This window comes from Callospermophilus lateralis, unplaced genomic scaffold (genome assembly GCF_048772815.1).
Source record: "Callospermophilus lateralis isolate mCalLat2 unplaced genomic scaffold, mCalLat2.hap1 Scaffold_65, whole genome shotgun sequence".
Classification (NCBI taxonomy): domain Eukaryota; kingdom Metazoa; phylum Chordata; class Mammalia; order Rodentia; family Sciuridae; genus Callospermophilus; species Callospermophilus lateralis.
This window is the reverse complement of record NW_027514826.1, coordinates 2,271,026-2,292,652: the sequence shown is the minus strand read 5'-3', so window position 1 is coordinate 2,292,652 and position 21,627 is coordinate 2,271,026. Positions and strand designations below refer to the sequence as shown.

The window sequence follows — 21,627 nt, the reverse complement described above, 5'->3', positions numbered from 1 at the left end:
CTGCTTTTGTGATAAGGCCTTTTGAGAATGTAGTAGAAGGAAGAGCAAAATAACTCTAGAAGAGGGATCCAACAGTCATATATTCTATTCTTTGGAGGGAAGGAAAGAAGGCTCTTCCTCACCTACTTTCAATTCATAACTGTCCTACTCTATCTGTGTGATAATGAGGAACAACTTGCACTAGACTTGCTCACACAAAGTAGGCTTGGTTGTTACTTCTTGGGTTTTTTGCAACCTGGAAATGGAGAAAGGGAAAGGGGGAAATGTGCCAGTGGTGAGCTCTCTGATTGCTTCACATGTGCAAGACAGAGACAGTGAAAAAGAACATCTGTGTGTTAGAGTGCAAATGTGACCATGTCTAACTATGTCTGGAGACCCATAACATGTTTGCCTTCTCTGGGTGAGAAGGGTAGCAATGCATCTGTGGGTGAGCTCTGAAGCCTCAGCCAGGCTGTTCACTAAGCCTGCTCCTGGGAGCAGAATCTCCCATCATCAATTCCTCAAAATCGTGCCTGCTGGCCTGTGCCGGCTAGAGAAGGGGAAGAAAGCCAATCCTTGGGAGGTGCAAAGGGAACATGGTCTGTGGGCATAATATTGGGGATGAACAGATGAACAAGGACATGAGCAAGGGAAATATGCAGAAATACACACACTTATGTTAGAAATTAAGTCAGTGCTGGGAGGACACCCTGCTTGGTGGTTGGTTATCATCATTTGGTTCCACTGGGCAATCCAGAAAAAGAGTGTGTCAAATACCGTCTGTGCTTACAGGATGCAAGTCGGGTCCTGATATAGTTAATATCCATCTAGTCTACTTTGAATTAACATTCTAAATTCAGACCTATTCTCTATGTTTCTCAAAATATATATTCCTTAATGCTCCAATACCCTAAAATTCCTTAGTTCTCCAGCAAATGGTGGCGGGGTGGGGGACATGGAAGTTAGCAGAATAGAGCATGTGCCATAAATGAGCTTTATCATCCATCTCAGCCGTATTTCTTGGCCACCATTTTTCTCTACATGCATTCCCAAGAGGCTCTTGGTAACCCAGGGGAAAGGACAGTTACAATGAAATATATCTATCAAAATAGCAATTGATCTGCTTGCCAGAATAAAGTAGCTTTGCCTCAAGGGACTGAGCATTCCCATGCATTAAGACAACCAGGCTTAAGTTATAAATAAAGCCATGAAAACAGGGATGCTCCTGGAAAAAAAAACACATACACACACACAACAGAATTCTGCCTTTGAATTTCATAAGGGTTTAATTTGACCTGAGGGTTTTCCATTAATGGTTTCCTAACAATTACCAAAGTCTAGTGGACAAAGAATCATTAATATCTTTTCTGTATCCAACATGTTCATTTCCTTTGTTGGGGAGAATAAGAATGCTGGCTTGTTTTAAGATTTTAGTTGTGAGTAGGCAGCTCACTTTTTAAATTACACTTGCATGAGGGTGATTATTGGAGAGGCTACACAAATGTTTACCCACACTTAATGGACTGATTGTAATTATATAAGTCAATGAACATCCATTTAGCTCCCGCTAGTACATTATTATTCATTGAAACTGCAAACATCATTAAGGTTGGCCCCTGCCTTTAGCAGGACATCTACCCAGTAAGGAGTGATAAGAATGAAGATTATAGCCATCAAAGGGTCAGCCACTTAATCTGAGGTGGCTGAGGATGCATTTAGGAAAGAGGTAAAATCTGATGAACAAAGAGAGGAAAGGTAGACCAGGTGTCCATCATCTGGGTAAGCAAAGACATACTGGCCTGAAGCATCGGGATCTGTTAACCCAGAATATTAAGTGGGAAAAGTGGCCCTTCGGGGAAGAGCCAGGAGAGAAATGCAGCCCATGGAGGCCCTCTTCCCCCTGCCATGGAGTTCAGTCTCCTCACAATCCTGTCCTCTAGCTATTGTCACTCTCCTGGAGTCATCTCAGGTCACCTCTGCCACTATTTCCATACTTTCCACCATTGTTTATATACATCCATGGAACTGAACTGGGGAGAGGCCACCAATGTGTCTAAGTACCTGTGTTTCTCTGAAGTTTGGGGCCAAGGAGGCAAGGTGGGGTTTGGAGCAGAGAGAAGCCATGCTATGGTTTGTGGGTTGTGTTATCTGAGGCAGAAAAGCAACTTGTTTCATGGTGTCATGAATATCATATTATAGAATAAAAAAACCACCATGGCATTTTTGTAACCATACCTAAAATATTTTGAAGGTTATTGTTGGAAGGCTCATGACCACCTGTAGAAGGTCAGGAGCCTTTTGAGATAATATGGACTATATACATCTAGGAAAGAATAATTTTCCTGAGAAGAATATCCAATCAAAAAGAGAAAGGGCCCAGTCACACTTGCTGGTGGAATCTGAAGTCTCCTTCTTTGGTTGCCACATTTCTAGGGACCAGGAGGAGAAGGCGCCTACCCACTTTGTTTCTTTATCTTGGAGGTTCTTGGAAGTCTCTAGCCAGGAATAAATTAGCCTTAGAAAACTAAGTTAATCATAACAACTACCTATATTCTTGGTGTATACACACTATATTACACCAACATCTACTTTTAAAATATTTTTTTGCACTAATTTGATGCTGTCCAGCAACCATAGGAATGCCTGAGAACAAGGTGGTTGTTTCTGTTTGGCTCAGGGAAAAACTGCCTTCAATGGAAGAATTACCTTAACTTCCCAAACTGAAATCCCACAATGCAAAGTAGTTTTGAAGTTGAATTTGTTTGTATGAATTATAATAGACACTCCACTGACCTACAGAAATACTTCAGGATCTATTTGCTTTTTGGGTACTTGAAATTTGTTTTATCTTAGAGAAACATCTCAATTTAACAAAATAGTTTCTTGGTTTTTGTAACAGAGAAATAGAAAATTGATTCAGCTGTTAATATTCTCAAAAAGAGAAGAACATTAATTCTTCTTTTATGAAACTTTGCCCCTTTACAAATTCATGAAGTGTATGGTGTTTTATTAGACCCATGTAAAATATTAGTTTAAGAAAGTTATTACATTTCAAACAGATGCTGTAAAAAGCTCATCTACCTTTCCAATTATGTATGGAATCAAAGTGGATGGGAAACAGATTTCAGGCAAACATAAGAAAACATAGCCTTTCATGCCTAAGGTTTCTGCAGCTGCAGGCTCAGCCAATGCAGATTGAAAGCATTTTTTAAAATTGCATCTGAGGGGGTCGGGGCGCGCCCCTCGGCAGGGCCCGGGGCGGGCTCTGGCTGTGGCGCCGCCCGTCCCATCCCCTGGCGGTCCCAGCCCCGCCGCTCTGCGATCCCCTACAGCCGATCCCCGGCTCGCGTTGCCCGCTCCTGCCTCCCTCGCGGCCGCCCTCTCCTGCGGACCATGGCGCGCTGTGGTCGCTGCCGCCTCCTGGGGCTCGCCCTGGGGCTGCTGCTGGCGCTAGCGCTGGCGCCGCAGGCGCTGCGGGCCAAGCCCATGGTGCGCAAGGAGCGTGTGGTGAGGCCCGACCCGGAGATGGGCGAGCAGCCGCCCGAGGACAACCAGAGTTTCCAGTTTGACCACGAGGCCTTCCTGGCCAAAGAGGACTCCAAGACCTTCGATCAGCTCACCTCAGACGAGAGCAAGGAGAGGCTGGGGAAGATTGTTGATCGAATTGACAGTGATGGGGATGGCTTTGTCACCACCGAGGAGCTGAAAAGTTGGATCAAACGGGTGCAGAAAAGATACATCTATGATAATGTTGCTAAAGTCTGGAAGGATTATGATAGAGACAAAGACGATACAATTTCCTGGGAAGAATACAAACAAACCACCTATGGATACTACCTGGGAAACCCCACAGAGTTCCAAGATAGTTCCGATCATCACACCTTCAAAAAGATGCTGCCACGTGATGAGAGAAGGTTCAAGGCTGCAGACCTCGATGGGGACCTGACAGCTACTCGAGAGGAGTTCACTGCCTTTCTACATCCTGAGGAGTTTGAGCATATGAAGGAAATTGTGGTGTTGGAAACTCTGGAGGACATCGACAAGAATGGGGATGGGTTTGTGGACCAGGATGAGTACATTGCCGATATGTTTTCTCATGAGGATAATGGCCCTGAGCCAGACTGGGTTTTGTCTGAACGGGAGCAGTTCAGTGACTTCCGAGATCTGAACAAGGATGGGAAGCTGGACAAAGACGAGATTCGCCACTGGATCCTCCCTCAAGATTATGACCATGCCCAGGCCAATGCCAGGCACCTGGTATACGAGTCGGATAAGAACAAGGATGAGAAGCTAACTAAAGAGGAAATACTGGACAACTGAAACATTTTTGTTGGAAGCCAAGCTACCAATTATGGGGAAGATCTCACTAAAAATCATGATGAACTTTGAAGAGACACTCACTATAATGTGGCAGATTGTCATACGCTTTCATTTATTGTCTTGGCTGGTTGCTACAATTGTCTAATTTACAGTAGTTGTGTCCCCCCCAAAAGCAAGTTTACACCTCAGATTGGGGTACAAATGATTTTTTCACTCAGGATTTACTGGAAAATGGTCATCACTATTTTTTCAGTAAGATTTCTCTCAAAGCACATTACAATCTTGGCAAATTGCAATTCTGCATGGGGACACATTGCTACAACATGACTTTTTAAGTTTTTTTCCACTAAATTTAAATGAAGGGAATAAAACTTGAAAAAAAAACCCTATTATTCTTAAGTTTGGGTGGGAGGGGCAGTATATGGAGTGACTGCTACATATTTTAACTATCAGGGTTTTTAGTTGTTGTTTGTTTTTTTATTATTTGCCACTGCTAAAAAGTTGGAGAAGTAAAAATTCTGATGAAGCTAGATAGTGGCATTGTCCCAGGTAGCCTTATTTCCGAGCAAGTCTAATATTTCAGATTCTTTCTTCCTTTTTACTCTGAGCTGTTACTGTAAGTGGTATATAAAACCTCTGTGCATTTTTATGTACAGACCTGCTAATGTGCACAATAAATCCACATTTTCTTTTTGTTTTTATATAAACTGAGAAGCAATCAAGAAAGATAATGTGAACAAGAAAGGAGTTTTAGAGGTAGGGAAAAGACGAATGTCAAGCATTTGAAGAACTATAGGAAAATGATAAAAATTTTAAATATACTTGAGAAAATTTTCTTGACAAGTAAATGAGGTAGGTCTGATCTTTGAAATAGTGAATAGAAATACAGTCCGTTTCTTCAATGATCCTAAATTGGAATGAGGCCGTGGGATCACAAGAAAGCAAAATGTAGTGGAATTCATTAGTGAACATGAATCCCTCACCTCGGATCTGCCTCCAGGATTGTTGACACCGTAGAATTGGGACTGTGATGTTCCGAGCCATTGACTGAACTGGCAGAAATGATGACTACAAGTTGAAATTCCACCTTGTGAGTAGGAAGTGAAATAAAGGATCCCGAGAGGATTTTCAAAAAACTAAAAAATTAAAAAATAAAAAAAAATTGCATCTGCACTGCCAGGCACAGCAGTGCAATGTAATCCCAGCAGCTCTGGAGGGTGGGGCAGGAGGATTGTGTGTTCAAATCCAACCTCAGAAATTTAGCAAAGCCTTAAGCAACTCAGCAAGACCCTGTCTCTAAAGAAAATATTTTTAAAGGGCTGGGATGTGGCTCAGTGGTTAAGTGCCTCTGGGTTCAATCCCTGGTACCTGCCACCAAAATAAAAAACACACCTGCGTTTTCTTGCCATTCTTCCCTTGAATAACAGCATTGCATAAATAGCTGTTTGCATAGCATTAAACTGTGTTAGGGATTATAAGTCATTTAGAGATTACTAAAATCACACTAAAGGATTATGAAGGTCATATACAACGAGTACATGAGGGACTAGAACAGCCATGAATCTGGTACCGTAGGGGTCGAGGGGTCCTGCAACCAGCCCCTGGAGGATCTAGAATTCTCTAGTATTCCTCCAATGAGCCAGTGTTTACCTAGGCTTATGCAAAGAAGAACAGCAAGAACGGGGGGCGGGGATTTCTTGGATTCTTTCAGGAGGAAAAAAAAAATATGGGGCCATCTGAAATGGAGATTTCATTTGGGAAAGTAAGAGATGTCAAAAAGTCATATAAGAAATAGCTATCCAACTATTTGGGACTAATGGTACACTTGACTCTTACACTTACTTGACTCTTTTTTTCTCTCTTACAGCCAGTGCTAATTTCCCATATAATCCAGGACAAGGACAAGCTATAAGAAATGGAGTCAACAGAAACTCAGCTATCATTGGAGGTGGATGACTGAGAACAGGCGTCTGTGTGTCTATTCATCTGTGGAGAGCAACCATTCTCAATAAAATAGTAGCCCAGGAAGAGGGAGGAAGAATTTTCTAGATTTTGATATCATTCATTTGTCATTTAAATATGACATAAAGTTATGAAATAAGGTTGAGAAATGGTGATAAATATAACCCAGCTACTTTTTAATGCTGGATTGTAAAATTGAGAATGTTAGGGTGAGCCAGACAGAATCAGAGGACTTAGGTAAGCAGCAGTGACAATACCCAGGACATTTCTTTAGCCTCTTCTCCTTTTACTCTCACCCTCTCACATTCCAAATGTTCCAGAACAGCTCACTAGAAAAATGGGAAGAAATTCTCCATTTGACCTCAGATATCTTAACAAAAACTTTGAAAAATCCAACACCCCGGGTACATGAAATATTCCAGTCTGTCTTCTAACCATGGGCAGCTGCTGAGTCACTGACTCCCCTAGCACAGGCCCTCGAACTTGGATCAGTATTGAGGGCTCAGTTGTTACTGTCTGCTTCTCTCCCTGCTGCTCTGATCTGATTCCTGCCTCTCTGAGTACATCCAATAATGTAAGCATATGGGGGACTTTAAACTCAGCCAGTTCCTTCCCAAGGGAAGATAGTAGACACCTTTAAGAAACATATACAACCATGAAATTAAAATTTATTCAGAAGGGTGCTCACTTCACATTGTCCAAAGCTCAGGAACAATGTCCTCAAAGTCCCCATCCTGATTGTTTTTTGCTCTTTGGCTTTTTTATAATCTACTTAATTAAAGCATAATGTTCACCTGTCAATGCAGCAGTGGGATGGCTTGTGACCAATGAAAACACTCACATCCACCAGCATAGCAGCAGAACATCCCACCCTCCCGAGCAGACCTCACTGCCCTGTGTACACACACCACCCTCCCTTCCTCACTCCCAGCCCAGGCAACCTCTGGTTTGCCGTGTGTCACCATAGATGAGTTTTTTCTCCCTTAGCACTCCATAATTGGAATCTGAGAGCATGTCATGTTTCATGCCTTTCTTTGTTCAATTGGCATAATGTTTTTGAGATCTACCCACATTCCTGTGTCTATCAATAGTTCATTTATTTTTCTTACCAAGTTGTATTCCATCAAATGGATATACCATAATTTGTTTTATCCACTTACCTGCTGATCACTTGTTGGTTTGTTTCCAGACCTGGGCTATGATGAATAAAGCTGCCATGAATGTTCTTTGCACAAGTCCTAAGAGAACATAAGTTTTCATTTCTCTTTGGTAATTCCTAGTCCTGCGATCGCTGGATATCATGGAAAGTGGATATTTAACTTTATAAATAAACAGCCAGTGCTAGCTTTCATTGAAGGCAAGAACAACTTAGAGGAGGAAAGATTTATTTTGGGCTCACAGTTTCAGAGGTTCAGTCCATGATCACCTGACTCCATGGCTCTGGGCCTGAGTGAGGCAACATCATGGCAGAGTGAATCTGCTTACCTTGTGGTAATCAGGAAGCAGAGACAGAGAGAGAGCTTGAGAAGCCAAGGACAAAATATATAATTCCCCAGGCACACCCCCAGTGACCCATTCCATCCAGTCATGCCCAACCTGCCTAGAGTTATCATTCAGTCCATTTAAATTATTAATCCACCAAATGGGTTAATCCACTGATGAGGCTACAGCTCTCATAGTCTAATCATTTCACCTTCTACATTAACACAGGAGCTATGGAGGGACACCTCATATCCAAACCATGACACTGTCATATACTTGTCCAGTATATGACACTGTCATATACTTTTCCAGTGTGACTGAACCAGTTAACAGTCCCACAATTAGTATCTGAGAGCTCAAGTAGCCCCCACAATCTTGTCAACTCTTGGTATTGTCAATCCTCTTATCTATCCACTCTTGTGGATGAGTCATTGTGTCTCTGTGCTTTTAATGTTCATCTCTATCTTATCACTTGTGTTGAGCATCTTTTCATGAGCTTGTTGCCATGTGTAAATCTTTCATGAAGTGTCTGTTAAAATCTTTCTCCATTTTTTTAATTAGATTGGCTGACTTCTATTGAATTATTAAGTGTTCTTTTTATATCCTGGATACAAGTTCCTGGTCAGACATAGGTATTATAAATATTTCCTCCCAATCTGCAGCTTGTTAAACTTGGTGTTGTTCAGGTATTGCAGATTCTTACTGGTTTTCCGTTTAATTGTTCTATCGATGACAAACAGATGAGTGTTAGCATCTCCAGCCATAATGGTGGATTGTCTCATTCTCCCTCCAGTCTTCATTTTACTCACTGTAGAGTTCTGTGAGGCATGCACACAGTTGAAGTCATGTGTCTTGTATAACTGACTTGTCATTATCAAATGCTCTTTGTTCTTTTGAATAACCTTATCTGTTCTCTCATGTTAGTGTAGCTAATCCACTTTGTCACTCTAGGTGTCTTCTTAGGTTCTTATATGCTACCTCCATTGTCTCTGTCATTTCTGGATCTTCTCCTGATTGACTGATTTTTCTCCTGGTTGAGTGATGTTTTCCTGCCTTTTCATTTTTTCTTTGCTTGCTTAGTAATTTTCTATTGGGTGCTAACATTGTTAACATTACACTACCTTTGGGGGTTTTATTATCTTAGTTTAATGAATTTTGAGGTTTGTTTGGGCAGGCAATTCAGTTTTAGGCAGCTTGATTTCAAAGTCCATTTCAAAGTTTTTTAAGAGGAAATTCTGAGTCGCCTCCACTGAAGGCCTATTTCAGCAAAATATCTTCATAATCTATAGAAAATGCTCTGGTCATTCAGTGGTGTCCCTCCACTGTGCCTGGTGGAGACATGAGCATTTCCAGCCCTGTTCGGCCTATCGCTCCTGAGTCACTATTCAGCCACAGATCCAGAGACTTCTGTGTAGACCACAGAGCTCTTGCTATGCAGGACACATACTCTCTCTCCTCTCCCATCCATTAGGGGAACAGTGTGTTTTTCTCATACAATCCCTCCCTACACTGCTGTCCAGAAATTGCTACCAGCCAGAAAACTGGGAAAAGCATAAAAAAATCATCTTTGGGGCTCTGTGTTCTCAGGCACCACCTGTTGTCCAGGGTATGAAAGCTGATGCTTCCTATGATTTGTCGACTATCCTTGTCACTTTGGGTTGCCTTGGTTGTTCCTGATACCCACCTGTGGCCCCAAATGAGCCACATTTCCCTTCTGTCATCATCATGGTGATTGCTGTTTGGGAGTCTGCTGTATGTGGGAGAAGGTCAGCAAGATGTGCTTAACTCTGGTACCTCTCCTGCCTCCACAGGGGTCATTGCCGTGGTGATTTTCACCATCCTGTGCACCTTGGTCTTCCTCATCCGGTACATGTTCCGTCACAAGGGCACCTACCACACTAATGAAGCCAAGGGAGCCGAGTCCGCAGAGAGCACCGATGCTGCCATCATGAACAACAACCCCAATTTCACAGAAACCATTGATGAGAGCAAAAAGGAATGGCTCATTTGATGGGTGGCAATGTGGCCATGGGATAGGGAGTGGGGACTTGTAGAGAGAAGGGAAAGGGACAAGAGCACCCCGCTTCATACTCCTGAGCACATGATTAAAATATCAGCACAAGTTGGGGAAGGCAAGCGACAGAATATTCTTAAGACTGATCACTATAAAAATACTTCTTAATATTTCTTTATAGCTGAGTTCCCCCTTCTGTATCAAAACAAAATAATACAGAAAATGCTTTTAGAGTTTAAGCAATGGTTGAATTTGTAGTTAATATCTGTCTTATTTTGTGCGTGTTTAGAGGTGTTCTAAAAACCCGTGGTAACAGGCCAAGTTTTTTACATTTTTAAGAGCCCTTAGAATGTGGATATTTTTTCTTGAGAAAAAAAAACTGAATTACATCCATCCATATGGCCTCCAACATCCTCTTCCTTTTGCATAGAGTCAACTTTTAATGGGCTGTCGTAGTAACTAGTTTGTGTTCATATAATATTTCTTTTTGTGTCCTTTAAATTGGAAAAGGGAAGAAAAGGGCAAAGAGAACCAGTTTTCCAGTTTTCAGAGACCTCCCTCTCTGCCACTACTCTGAGGGCTCCAGCCCACACAGGCGGCTGGAAGAAAGATGGATGTGATCAACACAACCCGAGAGAGCAAGGCAGAACAGGGAAAGGCATGCACCTTGGGTCGTTGGTTTGAGTTTTCATTGAATTCTATGAGATAATACTGTCCTATGTATGTAGTCTTAGATCTACTCAATTTCTGTAACTATCAGCTACAATACTGTGGTGACCAACTGTTACAAAAGATCTTTCCTGTTTTACCTGCAGCACATTATATGTGTAGACACACCTCAGTGGGGAATTAGAGCCAGATCGTATGATTTGTTTGCTCTGTTTTTCTTTTATAGTTGTAGCAAAAGTATGGACACTTCCTAGCGAATGCATATATTAGGTTGCTTTTCTTACTTTGTTTTAAATCTCAAGTTTTTAAACCCCTGTGATAAAATTCTAGCAGATAGAGCCTTCTGAATGACACAACACAATAAAGCCAAGTTATTATTGCTGTTACTCTGGAATCGTGTGGGAAACACTGCCATATTTTTAATCAACTACACCACGTGTTATTCTATCCAAAATAGACACACTGCCATGATTCAGAGCTCTTCTATGCCAGACACATTTAAAGCTCAAGTTCATTAAAGCCTGGTTGCTTCTCAGAGAATGGATATGTCAAATCTATAACACCTCTTAGCTTAACTTATCCCAACAAATATAGCTCATTGATTTTCTTTGAAATAATAGACTTCATGTGAACAGATGGGATAATGCTTCCTGTTTCAGTACCCAAAAGATAATTTAATATATTTATTTCTTTAAAAAGATTATGCAAAAGTTATTTCTAGAATGATTACCATTCATTCATACTTGTACTTAATAAGCTGTTCTTAAAAAAATTTGTAGACCCCGACATTTTGAAAAATTACTTATGCTCACTCTTTCCTGCTCCTCCATGAAGAAGCCTACGGTGAGGTTTAAAAGGAGTGGAGACTATTTCCCATCGTCTGGCTCAGTAAAATGGAGATTCTAGTTGGTTAGATTCTGTAGGCCCAACTTTTTAAAGGACATAAATTGATTGAATCATGGAAAACCTTGTTCAGAGCTGCCAATGACACATTATGCAAGTAGTGACCCATTCCAAAGTAGACAGTGGACCAGTCCATTTCCCTGAGAGCCAAGGTAATGGGACAAAAGGGAGTCAATCTTGAGGCCCTTTCATGGCTTTTTGTTGACCTCAGACACTCTCACAAACACTTAAATTTCAGGAAGGCTTGGTCAGTCCTCTATAAAATACACTGAAAATGGAAAAGTATTTAATCTGACTAAATATTAAAGCAATACAGCATTGACAAATGACATACTGAAAGCAAAGGCCATTTTATTTCACCAAGATGACTACCATTAAGGTTTCCTTTATGGATTCTCATATGGAAAAACAAATCTTAAACATTATGATTTAAAATTGCTTCTGATTTTTAAATCTATTTTAAGTATTTCTTTGGCACTTAAAAATAAATTTCCAGGTGGAAATTTATTGTTTCTTGCATTTCCCATAATCATCATATACTTTATGCATCATGTCAGCACTTTTCCTTTCCTCCCAAAATGGTTAGGAGGTAAAAGTCATCAAAATTAGGCCCTGGTATTAAAATGTTCTCACCCTTTCTTCCTCTTTCCTGTCTTCTTTCCTCTTTCTGCCACAAAAGGTGAAAAATAAGATCCAACCCTTCTCTCACCAAATTTGCAAACCTAGGACACTGAATGACTGCAAGGGTCAGGTGTTCTCCCACATTCCCATCAATTAGGACACAGAGACCACTAAGATACGCAAAGGTGGATGAGGTTTTGAATCACCAAGTTAACTATCAAACAGGCACTGGAAATTCTGGCCTCTTGTTGGGATTATGGGCTCAACAAAAACACCTACCTTTGTTTATGAAGGCTTTATCTAGTACATTCTAAATGGCAACTTGTTTACATGAAGAAAATCAAATAACTTTTTTTCCTATTCCTTTCTTGACAACTTAGCACATGGCAGCCTCATAGCCATAATATGATCCATACTCAGTGCTGGTCTTACCTGGTCATTCATATTCCAGGTCTCGACGTCTGACATTCGATACACCACTAACCTGGCAAACAGGCTAGTAGGAGCCTCTTCTGTAAGTGATGAGTATACACACACATGCATACACACACACACACACACACACACACACACACACACACCAAGAGACTGTTTTAAAGTCTCAGGGAACATTGATGGATGATTTAGGGTTGATGTACAAGAAACATCATCTGCATAGGACGCAAACATCTTTTGAGAAGCTAGGAACAGGGGACTTTGAATGAATGCGACGTTCTCAAAATGGTTTATTCCCTAGAGCTCAGGAAAGTTAGCTCAGGAAGAAGGCACTAGTTTATTGCTGAATTATTCTCTGGCACTTCTTAGCATTTAAGAATGATTTTATTGAAGGGCTGGGAACAAGAATTTAAGGGCTAGTGTTAGACATGCTCCTCTTGTCCTACATTTGACAAGCAAGAATTCCTCAAAGGAGCAGGAATTCAGAGCCACCAGAGAAGGAGCTGGCATGGGCCAGAGAGGAGGTCTTACGGTTATCGTTGAACATCTGTTACACAGCCACCCAGTGCAGACAGACACGTTGCAGCACTTTAGGACGAAGCCAACGGTGTGGGCTGTGAAGATGAGAGGCTGAGGCAGTGTCAGGAGAAGCTTCCTTCCTTCTGCCATTGGATCTCTTCCTTTCCCTCCCTCCACTTGGTCCTCTCCCTCCTCTGCCCATATCACAACCTTGTCACAGTCTGAAACCTAAAGGCCCCTTTATATCTCATGTCTCCAGATAATTCCCACCTGATTTGAACCACTTCATATTTTTTGCCTTTTACTATCCTGTTAAGCAGTTTTTAAAAGAAAGACCACAATTATTACATTAACTTTAAATTAGCCAACCAATAATATGTCCTAAATTGCTTCTCCCAGTAGAAAAACCTGGTCCTGAAATAGGTGATAAATCAACAATTGTCCACCCAACCATTGGACTAAAAATCAACAAACACCTTTTTTAAAATGATGTTTTGGTGAGAGCAGACCCTGAGAATCAGCCAACAGAGCCCCAATCCATAATCTCCAAGTCCCTGAACTTCTGTCCCTCTTTGCTCTGAGTTTAAGATGGAGCTATTTTACCTACTTCGTAAGCATTTGTGAAATGCCATTGATTCTTGACTATGAAACACTTTGAAATCCAAATATAAAGGCCAAGGCCAACAGAGCTACTGAAGACCAACTTCTTGAGGTTGTAAGTCACATCAAAAGAACTGCATGGCCATGTCCAGGAATGTGGAAGCTTAGAGGGTGTGCTGTTCAACAGCCAAATTATCAATCACGTAGACTTCCAGAGAGCCAACGTATCAACACTGGAAATGCACCACAGCCAAATGCCAAAAAAAGTGGCATTTTTTTGTGCATCAGGCCCTGAGTTCCCCCCTGGATGAGGCTGACAGCTCACCTTACCTGCACATCCCCCGACCCAATGTGGTTAGACTGGCTTTTGAGTAAGTCAATACAAAATACAAAGGCAGCATTTTTATGTAACCTGGTGGCTCTGTGCCTACACCACACTTTCCTTGCATGGTAATGTTGGAAATTTTAAAAGTGCGTTTCTTTTACAGAATATTTTTGGCATACAAGTGGTATCTAAACTCATTATCATTGAAATCTCGCACTGAGGAAAAACTGTCAGAAAGCAATTATGAATGTGTGTTGACAAATGACACATATTCACAGGCTTCTTTTCCAGATGAAAATGTGCTACAAAAACAGGTCTCCTCAGGCAGTCTGACCATGTCCAAGGCTCGGTGACTTACTGGATGTTCCTGCTGGCTTCTGAGATGGCTGTGAAATATGGCAGTTCCTCTCCAGTAGGCCAAGAAACCATTCTTGGTGTTACTGATTCTAAGTTTTGTTTTCTTGATTTTTTTTTAACTTCTCAAGTGAGCATGGTGACTGCAGAGATTAGAGCTGAGAAAAACTGGGTTAAGTATTCTTTCTGTGAAGTCAGTTAGGACTCCATCCCTGTGAAATTACACAATTTCACTCTCTACAAGCAACAGCATGTAAACTAGAATGAGAGAAGGAAATTATGTATGTATGCCTATTATTCTTTGTGAATGTCTTTCATTTAACTAAAATTATATTAGCAACCAGATTGATAAATAAAAAATTCAAAATAGTTTTAATTATCCAAAAAGTGATTCTTTGTGTTTTGTACCACTTGGTTCTTTTGGAAGTGATTTTTAACCTTCAGCACATGTCGGCACCAGGCACTGAAGCAGACTGCTACAGGAATAACCCTCCTGAAATCTGGGGGATGGACTCCATCCTCAAGGACAGGCCATACTTGGATACATCCATGGTTAAACTCTTTTTGCCACATATCCCCGCCCCACTGTGTTTCTTGAAGTAGCTCAATGGATATTGACTTTACAGTTGGGATTAATTTACACACAGCTTGATAAAATGTGGTCAGAGTTAAGTGGTCTCCAGAATCTATTCAGACCATCTTTTGGAGGGGGGGAGTGACCACTAGCAGTGGGCAAATGGATCTACACCAGTGATAAAAGGGACTTGGGATGCATATGGAGAAGCATATCTTTCCAAGTGCATTCCATGTGCATTAAGAACTACGATTGCTCTCACTCTCTGGTCTTTGATTACCATTGGGAAGCCATTTCCTTTTAATCAATTCTTAGTGCACATGTAGATGTCCACCAAGTTAAGTGTGAATTCCAGCTGAAAACTGACTCCTCTGCTCCTCAGCGATCCCCAAGGCCAATCCAGAGCAACAGTGCTCGGCAGATTCAGAAAGCATCACACCACAAGACTCTTTGTCATGGCTCTACTTTGCAAATGATCCAGCAGGTGCAGACAGAATGTCAGAGAGTCCCTTGGTAGCGGGGCGGTTGGGGTGGGGGTACAACATGACAGCCCTAGAGAAGTTCATAACAAACACATTCCAAAAGAATTGGCAAACAACAACAACAACAACAACAACAACAACAACTGGCAATTTAGGGCTTCACATCCACAGGAGGAGTTTTCGAGCCCATAATGCCTGCTTCCGTCCCCAGCCCCTCCCCCACAAGCCATGCACACAGGGAGCTATAGAGATCCGTAAGTTCCAGGTGGACACAAATTTTGTTCTGTACAAGACAATATTTGCTAGGTGAATGTGGTAGCAGATGGAAAGGAATAGGAAGGAAAGTTGCAGGGAGAGAGAGGTACAATGAAGAAAACATCAATGGTTTTAGTTTGCTGTTGTGATGTGGCGTGATGGACTTACCAGGGTTCAGAAGAGAGCAGAGAATTGCACTGTTTTTTGTTTTGTTTGGGCACTGGGGATTGAACCCAGGGGCACTTGACCACTGGGCCACATTCCAGCCCTATTTTGTATTTTATTTAGAGACAGGGTCTCACCGAGTTGCTTGGCACCTCACTGTGGCTGAGGCTGGCTTTGAACTCATGATTCTCCTGCCTCAGCCTCCCGAGCTGCTGAGATTACTGGCGTGTGCCACCAGGCCTGGCTGGGCTGTTATTTTTTGAGAAGTGGCTTATGTCCTCCCAGATGAGCCTATATGTGAAAACAAGCTCCCACAGAAGGTTCTAGATGAGTAACCTTAGTATGTGCTCACTGATCACTTTGAAAAACACCAGTTCAGTGAAATGCAGGCTGGAGAATCCCTTTACTGGAATATTCCTCTTATCCAGAATCCCTTCCTCCCACACACTCAACATGCTGCAAAGGTCCAGGGCCAAACCGGTTTTACTTGGGAAAAAATGGAAGTTTCCTTTCTGATCCTGTGTCCATAATCTCTCCCTCATCTTAAGTCCTCCTCTGGGTATACAGCAAGTCAGTAAGTCTCTTGGGACAGCAAGTAAACTCTCACACCAAGTTTTCATCAAAAGATAGAAACAAACTTTTTAAAAAACATCTGACCTAAAGCTTGAGAGAGTTCGCCATTTCCTCTACAACTGGGAATCCAAAACTGTAAGACTTAAATGAAGATGTGACGGCGTGGAAACTGAGAGGTGAACTTACTCCATGTTCAGGATGGAAAGTGGGAAGTTGAAAACCTCAAGTCCAGGAAGGAAAGAACTGAAATGAGATTGAGGGCAACCTTGAACATTGTGAAACTTGGACAGGGGAAGGACAAGCTTGTCCCTGAGAGCTCTACAGACAGAAAGTGGGACAAAGAAAAGAAATGCTTCCCGTTGCAGCTCTTAAGAATCATTGAAGGTAAATTCATATACATAAACATAAATATAATTATCTTTCTGAATAACAGATCATTTTAATGATGGCCTCACCACATGGGCTGTCAAGGGCAATCAGGACTATGGAATTAATTCATTTAATAAATACTTATTTATTAACTGTGTATGGGACTGCACTAGACTCCCCACAGACCCAACGAGATGGTCACATCCCAGCTCACAGGAGACTGATATTTCAGAGGGAGGAGAAACATCAGAAGTGCGTCAATAGATAATGTGCAAGATGACCTCAGACAGCCTCTAGACAGAGCATTGGAATGATGATGTGACAGCAGACAGGACGAGGTGGGGACAGGAGGTGCTTCTCTGCAGAAGACATGGTGGCTGAGAACCAAGGGAATCACAGTCATGGCTACTGCACAGGCCAAGGAGAGGAGGAACTTTGGAGACTCCAACCAACCCAGAGAGGGTCAGTGCATTGGAGGTGGGAGGGAGGCATGAGGTAGATGCACCAGTGGCTCCAGAGATGATGTTCCCACCTAAAAACCAAACTCAGGGGAGCAGACCCCCACTGACTGGAAAGTTTTACAGGGTGTGTCAGTCAGGGTGCTCCAGAGAAACAGAACCAGCGGGAGGGAGGGAACGGGGCAGGAGGGAGACTGCAAGAGAACCTGTTTCCACTGCAGGGGCCACAGTTAAATGGAGGAGAGCAGACTGCAGAGGGTGGCTCAGGACGTTCAGCACCAAATGCAACAGCTCGCACAGCCCACCCAGCACCGGAGCACCGGCCAAGGTGACGTGAAAGGAGGGTCTGACAGTAGACTGCGGATCATCCTCATATCACAGAATGAAGGACACGAGAGAAAAGCACCGAGTGGCCCCCCATTCTGCAGATACACACACACACCAAGCCCTCCAGGGAAGATGACCCTCATTACTCCTCCCTACTCCACTCTGGCCTGAACAGGACTCTGCCAGTGGCTCCACTCCTGGTCCTGGATGGCATCACATGCATCCCATGTGAAATAATCATTTTTAACCAGTGTCCTGTGGAGCCCGAGCAGCACGTCTGCTGGTGGAGCCTGTTCCCGAAGCCAGGCTAGTGGGCACATGTCACCGATTACTTACCTCATTGTAAATAAAATGTTTCTAGCTAAATCACAGATCTTGCTAGAAGCATGCCCTGGGCTTTGGTAAAAATACAAGAAGCTTCTGTAATCTATTTCTGGGTGATCATGTTATCACTCCTCTAAATTCAATTTTCAGAGCTCATTTGCTTTCATCCCAAGCAGTGACCATGGCATTGGCTTTAAATCATTGCAAGTGTAGCAGAGATGTTGATCACTGCCAGGACCATCATTAGGATCTCAGTTTAAGCCCTGCTGGAAAGAACTCTGAATTTTAATTAGTTTCCCCATCTGGTGTTGTAAAATACAAGTCCAGTACATATGGGAAAGAAAAACGAGTTAATGTGAATCATTTTAAAAACACAAAAACCCGCCGAGAGAGCAAAGCAGACAGCTGAACTGGATCTGAATCAAAGTTGCTTGCCTTGGCACCTGCACTGTATTGTATGATTCATTTGGGGAAATATTTATTCGTTCTTCTCAAGTTCTGGGACAATGGAGGAGAAGGAACGAGTAGCAGACATGGGATCATGCGAAGAGGTTACTCGGAAACAAAGATTCCCTCAGTGGTGGTCCCTGGATGCCTGAGGGATGTCCCCCTGGAGAAACCAGCTGTCCTCTGTGACACCAGCTCAAAATGGGGGTAAAGAGCATCCCAATTATCTCACAGATATACCTGGGGCCAGGGGGGGCAAGTCCTCCTTAAATTAGCCCAACCTTTAACAATGCCATCACATTCCCCGTGCCTACCACCAGGAGGGTGACCGTTTGGTGGGCAGGAAGTCAGTCCTCCCTTTGGAAAGGAAGCCCTCCCTTGTTGAGGTCTCACAGTGACTATCCTGCTCCTATCAACCCTGTGCCAGTCACCACCAGGGAGGAGGACTGGGATGCCCCAAAAATGTCCCACCAAAGTGCCATGTGGAAGTGTGGCCTGGCACTTGCTGTTCTGTCTGCTCTTGGCCTCCCTCCCTCATCTGCTCGGACCATGACCATGGGGACCCTGAGGAGCCACCCAACCCGCCCAGACGGCCCATGCTTATCTGTTCTGTCCCCTGACACACGCACTGCTTTCCAGCTGCTAGTGGAGAGCTGAAGCGTGTTCGTAGTTACTGAAGAGCCCGTGGAGGTCTGCGGCCCGCCTGCAGCCTTTCTCTGGAGGGCTACCCTCAGCACCTCCCACACAGAATGTTCTTTCCCTGGACCTGGAACTCAAGAGCAAGCAGACCCAGCCCCCTGGGCCCTGCCCTTCACCTCTCCCCAGTTTCCATCTCCCACAGGCCTCGATGGCTCCTCTACAGAAGCCCCAGCCACTGGCATCCTCGATGCTAAGCAGGCCTGGCTAGAGAACTGATTGAAAAGTCAGGGAGTGGATCTCCCCGTCCCAGAGCCTGCCACCTGGACGGGAGCCTTCAGGAGATTGCCATCTCTGTACTAGCCTCCCTGGGTACCTGAATCAAGGAGTGGGCAACGGGGCCCTTCCTGATCCACTGTCAAGCACAGCATGACAATGACCCAGCCAGGAAAGTGTCACTTGGCCTTCCCCAGAGATGCCACAGGGAGCCGCCTGGCCCTGTGTCCCCCTTTGAGGCAGACAGTCAGAGCAGAACAGAGCAACACTCCCACCCCACATCCTATTTCTGGACCCTGGCGGAGGGAACACAGATAGAACCCAGTGGGACACAGCACTAGGAGCAGCTGAGAGCCACTCTGAGGCCACAGGAGGCAGACTATGTAGATCCTGAGACTCCAAGCCCTGGCCATACCCTGCTGCCCACCAGCTCTCAGTTGCAAACACATTTACTAAAATCAAATCAGGAAGAATTCTACAGGGCAAGCAGGAAACCCTGAGTGCAGGTCTTCTCAGGTGTGGGAGAATGCCCACACCAGCCACAGGTGACCACAGTCCCTGACCTCACAACTCCCTGGCACCTTTCCCTCCACCTGTCCTTCACCTGTGGGACTTGCCCTGGACTCTGTCATCCTGGGGAGAAGTGTCACTGTTCATCCTGAGCCTAGAAGCCCATCAAGTCAAGAAGGAGCCATGGGTGCTGCCACTGTCCCCTGCAAGTCCCTCCCACATATCAGAAAATGGAAAAGTTGGACTTCAAGTCCCTTTTCAGTGTAAACTGCTTCTATCTTCTATCCACCAACCCAGCTACCTCCTCCCCAGTGGGAGCACCCAGGGCTTTAGGCCCAGGGCCGAAAAGAGAGAGAGAGAAGAGCCCTGCCCTCCCCAGAACTGCTGGACCCCAGTTGCACCTGAAAACACACGGGCCTTGAGAGAGAGAGAGAGAGTGAAGGTCATCGGGATGAGGTGGACCTCCAGAAGGAAGGAAGAGTCCTGGTGTCCCCACGACAAACCAGGACCCAGTGAGCACCAAAATAAAGGTTAAGAGTTGAACCAGGTGAGGTGCTGCCCCTACTATCCCTGTTACTCAGGAGGTTGAGGCAGGAGGATCCCTTGAGCCCAGAGTTCAAGGCCAGAATGGGTAACACAAAGAGACCTCATCTCAAAAAACAAGTTTAAAGATCAGATTGCTTCAAAACAAACAATAGTAATAGTAATAATATCATCTAGCATTTATGAGTGCTTTGTGTGTGGCAAAATCTGTGTTAAACAGTTTACCAGTGTTAAAAAAAAAATTTCACAGGGGCCCATTGATTGGATTGAGCCCATTGATTAACACCAGGCCCAACAGACCAAGTCCAATAGAGTCATTCATGGTAAGTTCACCAAAGCAAAACCAAGTAAAAAAAAAATCTGACCTTTGGAAAGAGATAACAGCCAAAATCCCAAACAGACCAGTGTGGGTGGCACAATAAGGAAGTCCCCCTGCTTTACCCTCACAAAGAAAGCATTATTATGGAAAACCCATTGTCCAAGTCAGGTCCTGTGCTCTTGGCCCCACACGAGCTGCCTGAACACCCCACTGTTTGGAGAGACCCAGCTGAGGCCCTCTGCTCTCAGAGGAGATGCTCCCTCCTTCAGGAATCACAAAGACCAACTGTATCACCTAAGTAAAGCTGCTTAGGTGAATTTTGTCTTTGACACCAGGTTAAAATGGATAAACTGCAGCCAATAGAAAGTCTCTCCAGGATTCTTCCCTTAGATTGGTGAGAAATCTGCCTCTTTTCTTCCTGATGTGAAATCCCAAAATCACTTCCAATGTGGTATTTTCCAGCAAGCAGAATGGCCTCTGCCACAGACGGAGACGCCCTTCAGCGACATCCTCCATCCGGAAGCGGGGAGGGGTCTGCTCATCCTCGTGTAAAGGGTGGAGTCTCTCAGCAAAGACGCCTGTTTGAGTATCTGAACCCAGCGTTTCCCAAATTTATTTGACCATGAAATGAGGGGATTTTTTTTGCAGGTGGGGGGCGGAGGGGGTTGTTTGGTTTTTGCACATCAGAACTCCTCCATTAATGCTCAGGAAAATGCTGATGTAGGCAAAGAGAAGCTTCTCTGACAGTTGTGTGCCCTTGGGAAAGTCACAGTCTGTGTCCTTATCTGTGAAACCTGGGCTACTATTCCTCGCTTCAGGGCAAGGCACCTGTTGACTGACATTTGAGGCACCTACAATTTTTGGCATACAGTGGGCTTCCAGTACGTGACAGCTATTTTTACTACTTCTCTGAAGAAACAGACCAAGCCTGGCTCCAGACAGCCCCAGCTCACAGCCCTGGAGTACCCCAGACCCCCCCACACACACATTCTCAGCACCCTTAGTCAATACACCATCAACGACTCCAGAGACAGGATGTGATAACACGACAGGCAAAGCCAGATGCAGTGGCACTCACCTGTAATCCCAGTGGCTCAGGAGGCTGAGACAGGAGAATTGTAAGTTCAAAGCCAGCCTCTGCAACTTAGCAAGGCCCTTTCTCAAAATAAAATGGGATGCGGCTCCG

The 21,627-nt window shown here is 43.8% G+C and overlaps 1 pseudogene; it reads left to right on the top strand.

Annotated features, from left to right (window-relative positions):
* Positions 1–3,372: 3,372 nt before the first annotated feature.
* Positions 3,373–4,417, top strand: LOC143389806 (reticulocalbin-1 pseudogene; annotated as a pseudogene).
* Positions 4,418–21,627: the final 17,210 nt, after the last annotated feature.